Source organism: Sander lucioperca, chromosome 17 (genome assembly GCF_008315115.2).
Source record: "Sander lucioperca isolate FBNREF2018 chromosome 17, SLUC_FBN_1.2, whole genome shotgun sequence".
NCBI classification, from domain to species: Eukaryota; Metazoa; Chordata; class Actinopteri; order Perciformes; family Percidae; genus Sander; species Sander lucioperca.
In genome coordinates this window covers 19,679,856-19,700,220 of record NC_050189.1, presented here as the reverse complement: position 1 = coordinate 19,700,220, position 20,365 = coordinate 19,679,856, and the positions used below count along the sequence as shown (strand labels likewise).

The window sequence follows — 20,365 nt, the reverse complement described above, 5'->3', positions numbered from 1 at the left end:
AAGCTTTAAACAGGAAATGATGTTTCTTTAGTTGTAAATATCAGCAGACGGAGCCCCACCAAATATCTTCTAATCAGGTGTAGAGAGATCTTCATCATGTCTTCTGTTTGTGTGTTTTGGTAATAATACATTTTATATGGAGGGAATTTTAAATGCTTGTTTTCTGCTGAGTAATATAAAGACTCGTGTTGCCTTCTTGGAATGATTTCAAGCTAATGATTTAAAATGATCTAACATTGAATAGTTTAAACTGAGGAGTTGATTAACCCTTGTGTTGTCTTCCCGTCGACCACGTAATGTTTTTTTTTATTTACGGTAGTTTTTGGGGGGAGGGGGAGGGGGGGGGGGGGTTTGCCTTTATTAGATAGTGACAGTTGGTAGACAGGAAAGGTGGGAGAGAGATGGGGGATGACATGCAGCAAAGAGCAGCAGGTCGGTCTCGAACCCGGACCGCTGCAGAGGCCTCAGCCAACACGGGGCGCACGCTCTTACTGGGTGAGATAGAGGTCGCCCCTGGGTCAAAATTTTAAATGAAAACTTTTTTTTCAACAAGTTGTTTTTCTTTTTCGACACTTGTCACTTTATCCCATGTTTTTGTAAAAAAAATCCCAGCGTTTTCTTTGGATGTTTTTGTCAATTTTTTTTGTTGTTTTTTCCAACATTTTGTGCTTTTTTTTTTCAACGTTCTCTTTTCTTATTTTTTCTTTTCTTCAGTAGTGGAAGTAGTGAACTGATCATTTATTTAACTTGTGAACAGTAATGGCTGTAAGGAACCATCCACGTTAGTTTCTTTGACAATTTGGTTGAAAGAAACCCCAAATTTCTGAAATGTAAACTTTAAAAAAAAAAAAGGGGTCAAATTTGACCCGAGGACAACAGGAGGGTTAAAATGTCAATATTGTTTGTTATTATAAAACAATCATATCTCAGGGGGACATAGAGGACGAGTCCGTCTCTAAATAAGACGTTAAACTGTATTTATTATCTATGAAATAGATTGAAATGATGTTTGCAAAAGGAAATGTTATGAAATGTGAACTATACAAAAGTGATAATTATTTATTATGAATCAATGGATGTAATAATAATGATCAGAGACATGATGGAATTTGATAACTCAGTTTTAACATTCAGATACCTTAATGGGCTTTAAACTGTTTTACTCTTTTATCTTATTTTAATAAATACTTTATTTTGCTACATTTGGATTCCAAGTTGTTACTTTGATATAGATTGTTGTGCATTTTTTTATTCTTTGAACGCAAATAAAGCCGCTCCAAATATCCAACCTGATATTGTGTGTGTGTGTTATATTAATATATGAATATGTTAAATGTGTAGAGGAGGAGCAGAGACTGGGGGAAGGATGTGATCCTGAGAGACTAAGATCTGAATCTGATGGAGGGTCTCTGGTGTCAGCTGAAGACACCTTTGTCCAACATGTCCAGGATTTCACAAACACACTCACACTTGTTTTAGTGCTTCTTACAGTCAGAGCAGTCGGGGCGATGCGGACGGCGATATATCCCAACCTCGACCTGGGCGGCTGCACGGAGAGTCTGCAAGATTTTGTAACAACACGGCCTGTGGCAGTGATTGGCTACAGAAGAGAAGAAGTCTGTTCTTGGAGCCGCTCTACCTTTGACCACAATCAGTATCAACTCCCAGACCGTTGGAGCATGCTCGCCGTCCGCACCACGCTGACCGTAAGAAGCACGAAACACGACACGTTTAACTGTTGCTCAGCTCTCCAAACTGATCTTTAAAAACCAATCTGGGGATGTTTGGTGAGTTATGAACCAAGATGTGTTATTATAGGGTTAGGTGTAGTAAGTGAATCAGAGCCTGCTGAACCTGTTGACACGCCTGCTCCAGGTAACTACTGCAGGTGAGAAACACAAAGACACAGATGATTGGACACCACCAGACTAGTTCAATCCTCTGTGTCTTTGTGTTTCTCACCTGCAGTACAGTTCAGTTCAGTTCAGTCACTTTATTATCCCAGATGGGAAAACTGATCTACATTCAGACACATAAGATAAAAAAAACATACAGCAAACAACCAATAACAAAAAGACAACAAAAGAAAGACATAAAGTGCAAAAATGTTTCCTATACACACAATTTAACACAATACTACCAGAGAAATCGCAAAAAGAAAATCTACATTTGATGTGCTAGTTAAGCCGATTTTGCACATTGAACCAAATTTTTTTTATTCCTACTGCTCTTGAACCTGCAGCATCTCATCATCATTTTCCTCTTTAAGGTCTTTGTTATAAACAGAGAGCTCCCATTACAGTTTGTTTCTCTGATAACACTCAGGAGTTAATAATAAAAGAAAGTTGATTTAATATAATTCTGAGATTTTAACAGTGCAAAGGATGAAGTAAACATGCAATCAACAACTGAAGAACTGATCATTTAGGTTTCTAAAGTCAAACAGCTTGTAATGAGTATTTATATGAAGGAATAGAAAAGTGTCTTTACAGTATGCAGTGCAGTAGAGGGTGGTACAGTGTAGTAGAGGGTGGTACAGTGTAGTAGAGGGTGGTACAGTGTAGTAGATGGTGGTACAGTGTAGTAGAGGGTGGTACAGTGTAGTAGATGGTGGTACAGTGTAGTAGATGGTGGTACAGTGTAGTAGAGGGTGGTACAGTGTAGTAGAGGGTGGTACAGTGTAGTAGATGGTGTTACAGTGTAGTAGAGGGTGGTACAGTGTAGTAGATGGTGGTACAGTGTAGTAGAGGGTGGTACAGTGTAGTAGAGGGTGGTACAGTGTAGTAGATGGTGGTACAGTGTAGTAGAGGGTGGTACAGTGTAGTAGAGGGTGGTACAGTGTAGTAGATGGTGGTACAGTGTAGTAGAGGGTGGTACAGTGTAGTAGATGGTGGTACAGTGTAGTAGATGGTGGTACAGTGTAGTAGAGGGTGGTACAGTGTAGTAGAGGGTGGTACAGTGTAGTAGATGGTGTTACAGTGTAGTAGAGGGTGGTACAGTGTAGTAGATGGTGGTACAGTGTAGTAGAGGGTGGTACAGTGTAGTAGAGGGTGGTACAGTGTAGTAGATGGTGGTACAGTGTAGTAGAGGGTGGTACAGTGTAGTAGAGGGTGGTACAGTGTAGTAGAGGGTGGTACAGTGTAGTAGAGGGTGTTACAGTGTAGTAGAGGGTGGTACAGTGTAGTAGATGGTGGTACAGTGTAGTAGATGGTGGTACAGTGTAGTAGAGGGTGGTACAGTGTAGTAGATGGTGGTACAGTAGGCCTTTGCTTCAGTTAGAGCTCTGCTGAGGAGGAAATGAAGTCTGTACGGCGCCATTTTGCCTGTCTGGGCCTGTTCCTGTAATCAGAGAACAAAATGGAGGATACTTAGTGGGTGGATCACGTGGTATCAAAAGGCTCAAAGCACATTTTAAATGTGCACCCCCCCCCCTCTCAGTCAGTGTCAGGATGTGGTGTCAGTTCCTCTTTAATGTTGGTAGAGAGAAACTGCAGCTCTTTATCATACAGTATGTCTGAACAGCAAACAACTACATTTACAGTTCAGTTATATATCTGACTGTTTCTGTCAGATATTTAACTGAACTCAACACTAAATATGATCTATAGAAGCAGATATTATGGCTATAATTCTCTTCTTTGTGTCTGTGGTTATCACAACACAAGGTCTCCCATGACACAAAAGTCCCGAGTGGTATTTCCCCAGCAGCAACATTAGAGTCATCACTTCAAAATAAAATGTTACTGCTACATTTCCAGAAGAGGATGGAGACAATGAGCAACCGAGAACGACATCTATACGTTGTTAATTATTCATGTCCTGATATATTATCAGTCTCCTAAAAAAATAAGGCGGTCGCTAAATTTAGCCATGAAAAGGTGACTGAAAAAAGATTTGGGTTAAATCACTCCCGCGACACAAACACCTGACATGAACACCTGTTTCCTTTCTTGTGTGCTCTCTTTAACTTCTTGTTTTTCCTGTTTAGGAGCCAAACATCCCCCCCGACCTCCTCCCTACGAGGATCTTTACACTCTTATACAGAAGCAGTCAATGTTCTGCTGACAGTAATAAATATGTGGAATACATACCAATTACAGAGCTTTACTTTTCACGGATATATGTACCAATGCTTCATGACAACAGGCTGCCTGACTTCACAACAGAAGAATAAGCTCCCCATTGGTGTTTGCCTCCGCTGTGTTTTCCTCCACTTGCCTCCGCTGAGACCAGGCTGCAGCGCTCGATAGTGTTTTTTTTGCTCGCAACAGTTCCTTCCAGGCAGCGCTGTGACCGCTGCCATCAAGGCACCTAACCCTAACCTTAAGGTTAGGTGCCTTGATGGCAGCCTGGAAGGAGCCGTTGCGGGCAAAAAAACACCATTGAGCGTTTGCAGCCCGGTCTCATGGCAGTTTGTGATATTGTCACGTTATTGAATCTATTGATTCGTGGACAGGACAGGACGTTTTTTCGTGTGGTGATTTCGAATTTTAAAGCAATTTATTTCAATGGGAAGCATATTTCGTGATCACAGAGCTATTACGGTAGCGAGTAGTATTGATACGGCGAAAGTCCATGCAGGGAGGTTAGTCGGGGTGGTGGATGGGTCAAACAACAGGACTTTCACCCAGGAGAACGGGGATCGCGTCCCGCGTGTTGCAGTTCCTTTCCGTGTTATTCTCTTCCTAACCACAACCGTCCCGCTGTTGTCGGCATCTCCTGCATGTGACGGTTCCTTTCCCCGTTCTTCTTTTCCTAACCACAACCGTCCCGTTGTTGTGGCATTTCATTTACGCGTTGTTGTGTGCCCCTGCACCCGGGGATCGCGTCCTGCAAGTGGCGGCCCGTCCCGTTGTTGTGGCCGGCGTGTGGCGTTTCGTTTTCCCCGTTGTTGTGTGCCCCTGCGCCCGGGGATCGCATCCCACATGTGGCGGTCCGTCCTGTTGTTGTGGCTGCCGTGTGGCGCCTCATTTCCCCGTTGTTGCGTCCCCCAGAGCAGGTTTGAAAATCGTGACCTGTACACATTCAAAGATCGTGACGTGTACATGAAATAAACATCAAAATTGTGACCTGTACATGAATCAATAAATCAAAATAACGTGACTGGCGTGAGACCGGGTTGGTGTTTGCCTCCACAGCGTTTGCCTCAGCGGCGTTTGCCTTTGTCTTGTTTCTAGCTATCTATTGCTGATGCTGTTGCATCTCAGGTCGGTGGCGAGAACCGTGTTCTGAATAAACTGTTGCATGACACCGATGTCCGTGCAGCCTTTTTTATCCAAGACAGAAACAGGTGACTTTGGAGCTGGGCTTGATTTCTGTGCAGCGCCATAATATTTTTAAAGCTTTAGTGTGTAGTTTCTGTCGCCCCCATGAGGAATTCTAAGTAATGACAACAACACTGTCGGTGCATCCACATGATACAAGCCTTCCGTGATCGTCCTCCCTTCCCCCCCCACCCCTCCACACAGATGCTAGTAGCCAAGGAGGCAACGGAGGATTAAAAAAACATGATGGACTCTTCAGAAGAAGTCATTATCTTCACAAAGTTTCCAGTTTCTAAGCGGGAAAGTCACCTGGCATCACAATCTTCTGAACATAGTCATACTTTGCCTCCACAGACACCTGTGGTTGTGTCCAGGCAGCTAGCGTTCCTTGAGCAGGATGAGAGTGACCTGGGATTTCTGGATGTTTTTTTTAGTCTGTCTGTTACGCCCCCAGGGGTGCCTAGGACACAACATGAAAAGGCCCCATCTCCCCCGTCTCCCAAGTAGCCACAAACAAGTATTTGTTTAAATATCAGCAAACTTATTTATTTTACAGGGAAAGAAAATATATAGGATAACATATATATATATATATATTAGGCTTCAGGTTGGCCACCATCAAAATAACAAACAAACAATCCTGTCTTTGAGATAAGAAATTAACCTAACAAACAAAATGGCAAAAAGAATGACAAAAGACTTACCTCCCTAACTAATTAAAACTGGAGAAAACAAGATTAACATACCTGGCGGTCCACCCTTACTACACAAAAGAAACGGTACCTAATCTAATACAAAGTTAAACAAAGCAAAGTGTGGCCGGTTGGGAGATGAGGATGATGAGGAATGCCTGCTGCCCGCAGACGGCCGCCATCTTGGCTCCTTATATATCAGGTGGTACCCGAGCTGCAGCCAATCAGGAATTCGGGCATGAGAGCTTCCCACCAATGAACTCCCGGCTATGGCACACACCTATTTGCATATGAAAATTAAAAACAAGAGAAAAACACAGGGCACACAGCAGACCAAAGAAACAAATATGACTACAGTCATAACACTGTCCCATTGTGCTTCTTCCAGTGTTTCCTAAGCCTGTGACGTGTACACGGAGCTGTTCGGGGGTGTAGGATAGTTGGGCTGCCTGCAGAACAACTTGTTCCACTGCCTCTTTAGAGCTTCTCCAGGGACAGGGGTTGCTGGGCTTCAGGGTGGAGATTGGCTGACTGGCTGACTTTACCTAATCATTTTATCTGTTTATCATATAAATAACGTTTCAAAGGCCACTGGTTCTTGCTGACTGCCCTTGTTCCAGTGTCACCGGTCAGTCCAGTTTGTTGTGGAAACAAGAGTCATTGAGCCGAATCACAAGCTCGGAATTCTTTCTTTTATCCTGTAACCTGTATTGATGCTTTTATAAATATACATGGAAATGGTGTAACAATCACCCAGAGCCCAAAGGGACACCTTCACAATTTAATACACGTAACGAAGCAAAAAGTACAGAGTATTTCCCTCTGAGTAGACGTAGAAAGTGGCATGAAAAGAACATTTGTACATAACATTAATTGAGTACTTGTACAACACATTGTGATCTCTAACAGGCTGTCTGGGGTTTTTCCAGGAAGCTTTCTGTAATGGTTTCTTGATGCGTGATAAGTGCAAAGCTGCTGAGAATAGTGATTGAAAGAGGAAGTGGTTTCTTTAGGGGGAACAAAAAACTGACAAACAGCACCAGTATCACAGTCACAGTAACTCAGTTTAGACTCCACATAAGGTACTTTATTCAGTGTGAAGTGAGTCAAACATGAACTAATCTTTTAAATATCTGTCCAGTGCAACAGTCCAGCTCTGAACAGGTTAAATAACCAGAACCCCAAACACAGTTTGAGCTCTTAAGTATATGTTGATCAGTGAGCAGCAGCTGCACCATGAACTCCCCCTCTCTCACTGATAACGCTGCTTATCTTTTCCCTGTAACTTGATGATAAAACCGTTTTAACTTCTAAATGTTGAGGCAGAGTATTTCAATCCTAAACTCAGATCTGATCAGGAGATTAAAATACTGACTGTGCTGTTGCTTTAAGAGAGAGAGAGAGAGAGAGAGAGACGGGATGTTGTTCTTAGTTTAGTTTCCTGTTTAAGGCATCTGCCTGCCGCAGCAGCAGGTCAGCTGATGCATGACACACAGTATGTGCGTTTTCTTTTCATGAGTTCGCTGCACACAGCCAAGTCAATAGAGAAGTCTGCCACAATAAAACTCCCATCCTCCAATAAATACTTCATGATAAAAACCTAAGCAGTGTGTTTTGGGGTAGGACAGTTTAATGTGTAAAGTGAGAGGAAAGGTCCTCTTTGAGTGTGTTAACCCATCAAAGACATTGACATCAGGCCTGTCTCTGAGTAGCAGCAGCATGATGAACTCCTCCTCCTCCTCCTCTCTCTGATAAACACTGCATGGTCTGTTACACGACGATAAGATGTTTTGAATTCCAAATATTTTTCAGCTTGAACTCAGATCTGATATCAGGAGATTATAAATACTGACTGTGTTGTTACTGTAAGAAAAAGAAAAAAAGTGATGTTGTTCAACCTTTACCCTCCTGCTTTAGGGGTTAGTTACATAAAACTCAGTTTGGTCACTGAACTGTAAAATAAAGTTGCATTAGTAATCTCACTGGAATGATTCACAGGAAACAGAAGTAATAGGATGTTTTAGTTTAGCTCAGGGGGTTTCACCAGAAGTTTTTCTACAGTTTGAATAAAAGCTGTGACTATAAAGAAGGTGAAGCAGGAAAGAGGAAGCAGCAGCCATCTTTACTGATCAGATAAACACACACACACACACACACACACACACACACACACACACACACACACACACACACACACACACACACACACACACACACACACACACACACACACACACACACACACACACACACACACACACACACACACAGAGCACTGACTGACCTCAGTCAGCTTTATTAACTCTTTCCTCTCTGCACCGTCACACTATTTATACTCTTGTTAAGTTACAGAAACACTCTGACTTGTTTGTTGGTCATTGTTATATTATATATTTATTATAATATATTATATTTTATATATGCAGCTATATTTGGTTCCTAATAGTTAAATGTGCATGTAGAGCTCTCTGTGTTCATCTTTATGTCTGATTCTGTCTTCCTGTAAGAGTTTGTGTTTCTTAGGAGGGTGAAGATATGTCCCGCCTTACTCTGCCTCTGATTGGCTTACCCTGGTATTCTTCCCCTAACTCAACCAATCTCACATCCAATCCAACTGACGAAGGCAACACGTATTAGCCAATCAGAGGTCGAGAGGCACGGGACTTTCCTCTGTTTTTCTAGGAAATACAGTCTTGCTTCCAGTAAATGTGTGTGTGTGTGTGTGTGTGTGTGTGTGTGTGCGCATGCGTGTGTGTCTGTGAGTCTGTTGGTAAGGCCTGGTATTTCTCAGCTTTAGACTCAGGAGAACTAGTCCTCTTGTGTTTTATTTCAAAGTTGATATCTGTCTGAACTCATCAGCTGAGCTGCTCTGCTGCACACAGAGACAAGACTTCCACAAAAAAACTGCCAACGTCCAATATAATCCTTCATAATAAAAACCTGACCAACGTGTTGTGACTGTTTACTCTGACTTTAGTCATCAGTAACCCTCGGCAGAGCAGTTAAACCTGAGGCCTGTACTACGAAGCAAGATTAGGCGTTAATGCTGAACACCTAACCTGGTCGGGATGGAGAGAGAGAGAGAGAGGGAGAGAGAGAGACAGAGAGAGAGAGAGAGAGAGAGAGAGAGGGAGAGAGAGAGAGAGAGAGAGAGAGAGAGAGAGAGAGAGAGAGAGACAGAGAGAGAGAGAGAGAGAGAGAGAGAGAGAGACAGAGAGAGAGACAGAGAGAGAGAGAGACAGAGAGAGAGAGAGAGAGAGAGGGAGAGAGAGAGACAGAGAGAGAGAGAGGCAGAGAGAGAGAGAGAGAGAGAGAGAGAGGGAGAGGAGAGAGAGAGAGAGAGAGAGAGGCAGAGAGAGAGAGAGAGAGAGAGAGAGAGAGAGAGAGATACAGAGAGAGGGAGACAGAGAGAGAGATATAGAGAGAGACAGAGAGAGAGGGAGGGAGAGAGAGACAGAGAGAGAGGGAGGGAGAGAGAGAGAGAGAGAGAGAGACAGAGACAGAGACAGAGAGAGAGAGAGAGCGAGAGAGAGAGAGAGAGAGACAGAGAGAGAGAGAGAGACAGAGAGAGAGAGAGAGAGAGAGGGAGACAGAGACAGAGAGAGAGAGAGCGAGAGAGAGACGAGAGGAGAGAGAGAGAGAGAGACAGAGAGAGAGGGAGAGAGAGAGAGAGAGAGAGAGAGAGACAGGAGAAGAGAGAAGAGAGAGGGAGAGGAGAAAACAGAGAGAGAGAGGAGAGGAGAGAAGAGAGACCCGAGAGAGAGAGGAGAGAGAGGGAGAGAGAGAAGGAGAGATACAGAGAGAGGGAGACGAGAGAGAGATAAGAGACAGAGGAGAAGAAGGAAGACGAGAAGACAGCAAACACAGATAGAGAGGGAAGGGAGAGAGAGACAGAGAGAGAGAGGGGAGAAGAGGGAGTAGAGAGAGAGAGAGACGAGACAGAGACAGAGACAGAGACAGCAGCTAGATCTAGCTAGATATATATAGCGCTACCTATATAGAGATAGATATACATCAGGACCTATAGAGAGATAAGGATACATAAGAGAGGATATCTCTAGAGTGATACCCGACCCGATAGAGAGATAGTTATATAGCATACTCTCTACTCTCCCCATCTCTATCTCTCTACTTTGCTATCCTCTCAACCTCTCCTTCATAGACTCTTCATACGATGTATACCTTATCTCTACTCTATTATAATATCTATACACAATCTTCCTAGTATCCCTTCCTATCTCTCTAACATTTCAGTTTTTATATATATCCCCCCGAATCTATATGTAATCTTTATATCGCGAGCCAGATCCTAACCTCATCTTTCTTATATCTAGTTCTCTCTCTTTTGTGATTGATTCCCAACATCCCTATCGATATATTATATCGTATTTTTATGAGGTATCATGTTACGTGTGAGTTTTTTCTATAGATTTTCTCATCGAGGCCCCATCATTAGATTCTTTATCTGCTATCTAATCCTATCTCATTAGAATATTTCGTGATAAATGTACGTTACCGTTATTTCTACGACATAGATCTACACCTATAGAGATAGCTTTGTACTTCCTTTGTTTTGATCTTATTTAGGGGCAAGTCTCCATCTCGTTACTTTCATATCTAGCGTATACACTCATCCCGCATGACTCTCTATTCTTATTGTCTATCTGTCCTATATATTCTTCTTAATATCATTTATCGCTTCTCATCTTTTAATCTGAACACTATTGATCTGCTCTCTTTGTTTCATTGATATCGATATCTCGCCCTTCCCCTATTCGATATCTAGATACTACCCAACACCCCGATCTATGAGAATCAATCATTATATCGTTATCTTCTCGCTCTTCGACTCTATATCCAGCAGATTATATTATCTTCTTACTCAATAGAATAATTGTATTTTTTCTTTTGATAACAACGACTTGATCTGCTAGTTATCTGTGCGTTTAGGATATCTCGTGCTAGATATCTCCTACTAAACCCCGCTATCTCTTCATTATTAGCTATTCTCGTTATATCTATCGCTCTACCTCTACGGAATGGATATCCAGAGAGAGATAGAGAGATAAAGTGTATTTCTCTCTCTCTCTATTTCTTTCTCTGCACATCATCTCTCATCCCTAGAGACTAGCATCAGATCTAATCTCTCATCTATAGACACCTATCTATATATATATTATTGCTATATATCTATATATTCGCTCTACCTATCCTATTCTCCTGATAGCCATATCTCTTCAATATAGATCGATGTCGACGAGAATTTCTCTATATATATCTCTCTATATCTCCCATATATATATATAATATATATATCTGATAGATCTACTATATATAGTATATATATATATATATATATATATATATCTCCCTCTCTCTCTACAGAGACCTTCTGCAGGGACACACCTGTAGACAACTGTTGAAATAACATGACTTTTTGTTATTAATAGTAGTTTTATTATTGTTTTTCAGACCTGATTGAGGTGCACCCTGGACAGGATGTCATTCTGCCATGTCAGGCTGCTGATCCCTCCATCAGCATCGTAGAGTGGACCAGACCTGACCTGGAGCCAGATATCGTCCTCTTATACAGAGATGGACACTTGAATACAGACGTCCAGCATCCATTTTTTAAGGACAGGGTGGACCTGGTGGACAGAGATCTGAAGGACGGAAACGTGTCTTTAATTCTGAAGAATGTCAACATCAACGACACTGGAACATACATGTGTCGAGTTTCATCAGGTGGTTTCAGACGTAAAAGGAAAGCCTTCATCGACTCTGAGCTAATCAGAATGATCTATCTGCAGGTTACAGGTGAGTGAGTCTCTCTCAGAGAGTTTTTCTGAGTATCAGGTTGTAGCTGCAGTTTCTAACATCAGAGAGGATGAAGACTGCTCCACTATCACACATTTACTGACTCATATGTTTTATTCATCTTCAGGTTCTAAGGATGGATATATAAGTTATCTAACTTGGCCTGTAGGCTGATGAAGATGCTTTTATCAACATCAGATATTAGAATATATATTATTGCCATTAGCACAGGTACAGAGCCGTACAGGTGTTTTGGAATTCTTGTGCGTTGAATCAGAAAAACAATAGAAAAATATAATGAAAAAATAAAGCTACATAAATAGATATGAATAAAGTCTTACTACAGCAATCACTTATATCCTGCACCAAGTTGACTTCATACTCTCTGTTGTCTTTATTTAAATTTTATAAGAAATATTTCTATCTATTACTACAACTACTGATACTCATCGTTCCTTATTTTCTGTATTCAATCTCTTATAGTTTAAACATACCCATACTCTCCTCTAGGCCTATGCGGTGGACTGGCTGCAGGTGTTTTGGCAGCAGGTGTTCCAGTTGGACTGATTCTTGTAGCCGTTGTTGCAGTGGCTGGTGTCCTGAAATATAAAAGACATAAGAACAAGAGATCAGGACCACCTGCTGGTAATTAAGAATCAGGCGATAACTCCCAGAGCTCTTTACACCTGACTGTGTTCTCATGTGTTGTAAATATTCAACACTTTTTCTTTCTGTGGATGTGTGTGCACATCTGCTGTTTGTTTTTTCTCAACCAATCTCTTCCCTTTATGAATCCCACATACTTTTTAAAAGTAAAAGTTCTGTTACTTCAAAGACGGCAAAAATATCCCCCTCCTGTGTACCTGATGAGTCTGGGATCTGTAGTATCTGGAGCTCTGAGATCCTGTAGGGTCTCCCATGGTAAGATGGTCCCAGAGGAGGGTCAGACTAAGAGAGAGATTTAGTTTAAATTAACTTTACCTTAAGAGAACTAGAACATTTTACCTGAGTACAAGTTGCTTCAAAGACAAACAGATGTTACTTAACTAAAAGAACTTTTACTACACATGAATGTAGTAAAAAACAAAGTTAGGCTACTTGTTTGATACCTAAAAATTGTGCTCAGATAAAAGTAGGTCAGTGAAAATGTTCTTTAAGAGCAGAATGAAGCAGAAAACACAGAGATGTTCAGACAATATAAACTCAGCAGCAGAACACAGAAATACTTTACTCCATTAAATGAGCAAATGTAATCCATTACTTCAGCCCAGCTGTACTCAGAGCTGATATATTACAGCAAGCTTTTAACAGGAAATTATGTTTCTTTAGTTTCTATATATCAGCCAAACACCACCAAATATCTTCTAATCAGGTGTAGAGAGCTCTTCAACATGTTATCTGTTTGGTGTTTTGGTAATAATACATTTTATATGGAGGGAATTTTAAATTATTGTTTTCTGCTTGGTAATATCAAGGCTAATGGTGCCTGCTAAAAATGATTTCTTCAAGCTAATGATTTAAAATCAACTAACATTGAATGGTTTAAACTGAGGAGTTGATGACATTGTGAATATTGTTGTTATTGTAATTATAAAATCATCTGATGCAGCTCAGAATATCTCAGGGGGACATAGAGGACGAGTCTGTCTCTAAATAAGATCTTCAACTGGATTTAATATCTACTAAGTAGAATTACATGATGTTTGCGAAAGGAAATGTTATGAAACGTGAACTATACCAAAGTGATGATCTTTGAAATCAGTTGATAATTATTTAATATGAATCGATGGATGAAATAATAATGATCAGAGACATGATGGAAGTTGATAACTCAGTTTTAACATTCAGATACCTTAATGTGCCTTAAACTGTTTTAGTCTTTTATCTTATTTTAATAAATACTTTATTTTGCTACATTTGGATCATCAAGTTGTTTTACTTTGATATATTCATTTTTGTGCACCTTTCTTCCTTTGAACACAAATAAAGCCGCTCCAAATATCCAACCTCATATTGAAGTTTTAACTGTGTAGAGGAGGAGCAGAGACTGGGGGAAGGATATGATCCTGAGAGACTAAGATCTGAATCTGATGGAGGTCTCTGGTGTCAGCTGAAGACACCTTTGTCCAACATGTCCAGGATTTCACAAACACACAAACTTGTTTTAGTTTTTCTTGATTGCTTTGACCTGCTTAAAGAAACTGGGATCCACTCGGTTTTCATCATCACGTCTCAGCAGAGCAGAAAACAACTCTTGCGAATGTGTTAACCCTTTCTCATTGGATTGACACATTTCCCCCCCCCCACCCTTTTGCAGAACAGTTAACAAGGATGTCATTCAAGCAGTCCAAACTCCATTGTTTTAGCTTTGGTAACCAAACAGAAACTATCTGTTCCTAACTATTAGAAACTACCTCCATCAGTATGAAATAACTGAAGCACCTGTTTGATGCTCCTTCACACAGATCTTCAATTAGCAATCAGTCTGCAGGTCTTAAAGGTGCAGCGTCTGTGTTGTTCTTTAACAGTCAGTCTGCAGGCCTTAAAGGTGCAGCGTCTGTGTTGTTCTTTAACAGTCAGTCTGCAGGCCTTAAAGGTGCAGCGTCTGTGTTGTTCTTTAACAGTCAGTCTGCAGGCCTTAAAGGTGCAGCGTCTGTGTTGTTCTTTAGCAGTCAGTCTGCAGACCTTAAAGGTGCAGCGTCTGTGTTGTTCTTTAGCAGTCAGTCTGCAGACCTTAAAGGTGCAGCGTCTGTGTTCTTTGCCAACATGGATGGAAGAGGTCTAAGACAGAAGAGACTGAGTATCAATAGTGGCTATTTCTTATACTCTACAGTAATAGATGTTTATACTTTACTGTAATAGATTTTATTTTATTTTCTTAATTTATTATACTCTAATAGATTTTATTTTTGTTTACATGGATTTTGTGTAATATTTACAGTATTTCAGTTTTCAGCCACAGTTTCAAAATAAGAATCAATGGAATCAATAAAATTTGCATCAAAGCATTTCTGATTCTGGATCCAATTCTTTGAAAGAAGGCAAATTTGTCAACAAATGTCACTGGCATCAAAGCTACGTACAGTAATAGACTACAATGATAAGCAATGGTGCACTGATTCACCCTGAGTGCTGTATTTAGTATGTTGGTGTCCACTGTGTAATGGTTGATTGGAAGAGCTCATACACTTGTTTGCACGTTGTTGTTTGAAGGCAAAATTTGCTTTTGTTGCATATTTTAAATGTTTTGGCACGGTTAGAGCCTTTTGCAAACAAAATGTGTCATTTTGACCATGAGTGCCACTGTTTCGGCCTGTGTGTTAACTGTTTTGAAAAATGTGGAGTTAGGGTTGACTGCTGCGTCAAAGCAATCAAGAAAAACTGTAATGCTGCAGTCAGAGCGGTCGGGGTGATGCGGATGGCAAATTACCAAACTGCAGCCTGGGCGGCTGCGCGGAGAGTCTGCAACGTTTGTAACAACGCAGCCTGTCGCAGTGATTGGCTACAGAAGAGAAGAAGTCTGTTCTTGGAGCCGCTCTACCTTTGACCACAATCAGTATCAACTCCCAGAACATTCGCGGCGAGCGTGTGCGCCGTTCGCACCATGCTAACCGTAAGAAGCATGAAACATGACACGTTTAACTGTTGATCAGCTCTCCAAACTGACCTTTAAAAAACAATCTGGGGATGATTTGTGAGTCGTGAACCAAGATGTGTTATTATAGGGTTGGGTGCAGTAAGTGTAGGGTGTTTCTCTAGAAGTGAATCAGAGCCTGTTGAACCTGTTGACATACGCCTGTGCTCCAGGTAACCGCTACAGATGATAAAACACAGACACAGAGGATTGGACACCGCTGGACGGGGTTCAATCCTCTGTGTCTTTGTGTTTCTCACCTGTAGTTCAGTTCAGTCACTTTATTATCCGAGATGGGAAAATTGATCTACAGTCAGAACCACAAGATAAAAACCACATACAGCAAACAACGTACAAATAACAAAAAGACAACAAAACAAAGACATAAAGTTTCCTATACATACAATATATACAAGACAATTTTACACAATACTACCGGAGAAATCTCTAAAAGAAAATCTACATTAGATGTGCTAATTAAGCCGAGTTATTACACATTGAAAAGGAGTTTTTACTCTTATTGCTCTTGAACCTGCAGCATCTCATTATCATTTTCCTCTTTAAGGTCTTTGTTATAAACAGAGAGCTCCCATTACAGTTTGTTTCTCTGATAACACTCAAGAGTTAATAATAAAAGAAAAGGTGATGTAATATAATTTATTCTGAGATTTTTACAGTGCAAAGGATGAAGTAAACATGCAATCAACAACTGAAGAACTGATCATTTAGGTTTCTAAAGTCAAACAGCTTGTAATGAGTATTTATATGAAGGAATAGAAGAGTGTCTGTACAGTATGCAGTGTAGTAGAGGGTGGTACAATGTAGTAGAGGGTGGTACAGTGTAGTAGAGGGTGGTACAGTGTAGTAGAGGGTGGTACAATGTAGTAGATGGTGGTACAGTGTAGTAGAGGGTGTTACAGTGTAGTAGAGGGTGGTTCAGTGTAGTAGAGGGTGGTGCAGTAGTCAAAGTCAAAGTCAAAGTACCTTTATTAGTCTCCCTAAGGAGACATTTGTTTTGGACACAGAGGGAAATTGCTGCAAGAGTTACAACAGTATGCCTTTGCTTCAGTTAGAGCTCTGGATCACATGGTATCAAATGGCTCAAAGTACATTTTAATTTTTTTTTTAAACCTCCCCCACCCTCTCAGTCTGTTTCAGTTCCTCTTTAATGTTGGTAGAGAGAAACATCCCCCCCGACCTCCTCCCTACGAGGATCTTCTCTCATACAGCAGCAGTCAATGTGCTGCTGACAGTAGAGCTTGTAGAGCTTTACTTTTCACAGATATAATATACTTTATACATATATAATGCTTCATGAGAACAGGCTGCCTGGCTCCACAACGGAAGAATAAGCTCCCTGTCGGTGTTTGCCTCAGCAGTGTTTGCCTTTGCGGTGTTTTTCTTGTTTCTAGCTAGTTATTGCAGATCCTTTTTCATCTCAGGTCGGTAGCGAGAACCGTATTCTGAACAAACTGTTGCTTAACACCGATGTCCGTGCTGCCTTTCTTTATCCAAGACAGAAACAGGTGACTTTGGAGCTGGGCTTGATTTCTGTGTGGCGCCATAATATTTTTTAAAGCTTTAGTGTGTAGTTTCTGTCGCCCCCATGAGGAATTCTAAGTAATGACAACAAAAACAAAACACATGATACAAGCCTTCTGTGACCCCTCCTCCACACAGTTGCCAGTAGCCAAGGAGGTAACTATCTTCACTCGAGTTTCTGCGCCCGAAAGTCACCGGACGCCACAATCTCCTGAACGTAGTCATACTGAGACTTTAATATCAAAAAAGTTAGGCACTAAAGCTTTAAGATTGGGAGCTGGTACAGTGCGTTGTCCCTGTAGGGATGCGCCCTGCGTTGCCATTTTGATGCTGTTGTTATGATTTTGGGCAACGCCCTGGCGGGACGTGCTGGGTGGGCTGGTGCTTAGCCTCCACAGACACCTGTGGTTGTGTCCAGGCAGCTAGCGTTCCTTGAGCAGGATGAGAGTGACCTGGGATTTCTGGATGTTTTTTTTAGTCTGTCTGTTACGCCCCCAGGGGTGCCTAGGACACAACATGAAAAGGCCCCATCTCCCCCGTCTCCCAAGTAGCCACAAACAAGTATTTGTTTAAATATCAGCAAACTTATTTATTTTACAGGGAAAGAAAATATATAGGATAACATATATATATATATATATTAGGCTTCAGGTTGGCCACCATCAAAATAACAAACAAACAATCCTGTCTTTGAGATAAGAAATTAACCTAACAAACAAAATGGCAAAAAGAATGACAAAAGACTTACCTCCCTAACTAATTAAAACTGGAGAAAACAAGATTAACATACCTGGCGGTCCACCCTTACTACACAAAAGAAACGGTACCTAATCTAAAACAAAGTTAAACAAAGCAAAGTGTGGCCGGTTGGGAGATGAGGATGATGAGGAATGCCTGCTGCCCGCAGACGGCCGCCATCTTGGCTCCTTATATATCAGGTGGTACCCGAGCTGCAGCCAATCAGGAATTCGGGCATGAGAGCTTCCCACCAATGAACTCCCGGCTATGGCACACACCTATTTGCATATGAAAATTAAAAACAAGAGAAAAACACAGGGCACACAGCAGACCAAAGAAACAAATATGACTACAGTCATAACACTGTCCCATTGTGCTTCTTCCAGTGTTTCCTAAGCCTGTGACGTGTACACGGAGCTGTTCTGGGTGTAGGATAGTTGGGCTGCCTGCAGAACAACTTGTTCCACTGCCTCTTTAGAGCTTCTCCAGGGACAGGGGTTGCTGGGCTTCAGGGTGGAGATTGGCTGACTGGCTGACTTTACCTAATCATTTTATCTGTTTATCATATAAATAACGTTTCAAAGGCCACTGGTTCTTGCTGACTGCCCTTGTTCCAGTGTCACCGGTCAGTCCAGTTTGTTGTGGAAACAAGAGTCATTGAGCCGAATCACAAGCTCGGAATTCTTTCTTTTATCCTGTAACCTGTATTGATGCTTTTTATAAATATACATGGAAATGGTGTAACAATCACCCAGAGCCCAAGGGACACCTTCACAATTTAATACACGTAACGAAGCAAAAAGTACAGAGTATTTCCCTCTGAGTAGACGTAGAAAGTGGCATGAAAAGAACATTTGTACATAACATTAATTGAGTACTTGTACAACACATTGTGATCTCTAACAGGCTGTCTGGGGTTTTTCCAGGAAGCTTTCTGTAATGGTTTCTTGATGCGTGATAAGTGCAAAGCTGCTGAGAATAGTGATTGAAAGAGGAAGTGGTTGGTTTAGGGGGAACAAAAAACTGACAAACAGCACCAGTATCACAGTCACAGTAACTCAGTTTAGACTCCACATAAGGTACTTTATTCAGTGTGAAGTGAGTCAAACATGAACTAATCTTCTAAATATCTGTCCAGTGCAACAGTCCGGCCCTGAACAGGATGTATAACCAGAACCCCAAACACAGTTTGAGCTCTTAAGTATATGTTGATCAGTGAGCAGCAGCTGCACCATGAACTCCCCCTCTCTCACTGATAACGCTGCTTATCTTTTCCCTGTAACTTGATGATAAAACCGTTTTAACTTCTAAATGTTGAGGCAGAGTATTTCAATCCTAAACTCAGATCTGATCAGGAGATTAAAATACTGACTGTGCTGTTGCTTTAAGAGAGAGAGAGAGAGAGAGAGAGAGACGGGATGTTGTTCTTAGTTTAGTTTCCTGTTTAAGGCATCTGCCTGCCGCAGCAGCAGGTCAGCTGATGCATGACACACAGTATGTGCGTTTTCTTTTCATGAGTTCGCTGCACACAGCCAAGTCAATAGAGAAGTCTGCCACAATAAAACTCCCATTCTCCAATAAATACTTCATGATAAAAACCTAAGCAGTGTGTTTTGGGGTAGGACAGTTTAATGTGTAAAGTGAGAGGAAAGGTCCTCTTTGAGTGTGTTAACCCATCAAAGACATTGACATCAGGCCTGTCTCTGAGTAGCAGCAGCATGATGAACTCCTCCTCCTCCTCCTCTCTCTGATAAACACTGCATGGTCTGTTACACGACGATAAGATGTTTTGAATTCCAAATATTTTTCAGCTTGAACTCAGATCTGATATCAGGAGATTATAAATACTGACTGTGTTGTTACTGTAAGAAAAAGAAAAAAAGTGATGTTGTTCAACCTTTACCCTCCTGCTTTAGGGGTTAGTTACATAAAACTCAGTTTGGTCACTGAACTGTAAAATAAAGTTGCATTAGTAATCTCACTGGAATGATTCACAGGAAACAGAAGTAATAGGATGCTTTAGTTTAGCTCAGGGGGTTTCACCAGAAGTTTTTCTACAGTTTGAATAAAAGCTGTGACTATAAAGAAGGTGAAGCAGGAAAGAGGAAGCAGCAGCCATCTTTACTGATCAGATAAACACACACACACACACACACACACACACACACACACACACACACACACACACACACACACACACACACACACAGAGCACTGACTGACCTCAGTCAGCTTTATTAACTCTTTCCTCTCTGCACCGTCACACTATTTATACTCTTGTTAAGTTACAGAAACACTCTGACTGTTTGTTGGTCATTGTTATATTATATAGTATTATAATATATTATATTTTATATATGCAGCTATATTTGGGTTCCTAATAGTTAATGTGCATGTCGAGCTCTCTGGTGTTCAGCTTTATGTCTGATTCTGTCTTCCTGTAGGAGTTTGTGTTTCTTAGGAGGGTGAAGACATGTCCCGCCTTACCTCTGCCTCTGATTGGCTTACCCTGGTATTCGTTCCCCTAACTCAACCAATCTCACATCCAATCCCAACTGACGAAGGCACACGTATTAGCCAATCAGAGGTCGAGAGGCACGGGACTTTCCTCTGTTTTTCTAGGAAATACAGTCTTGCTTCCAGTAAATGTGTGTGTGTGTGTGTGTGTGTGTGTGTGT

The 20,365-nt window shown here is 41.3% G+C and overlaps 1 protein-coding gene across 1 annotated transcript in view; it reads left to right on the top strand.

Moving 5' to 3' along the window:
* The window catches only part of LOC116064544 (zinc finger protein 239-like), an 893,026-nt gene that overhangs the window by 330,441 nt on the left and 542,220 nt on the right, over window positions 1-20,365 (top strand). The gene's annotated exons all lie outside the window — the stretch shown is intronic.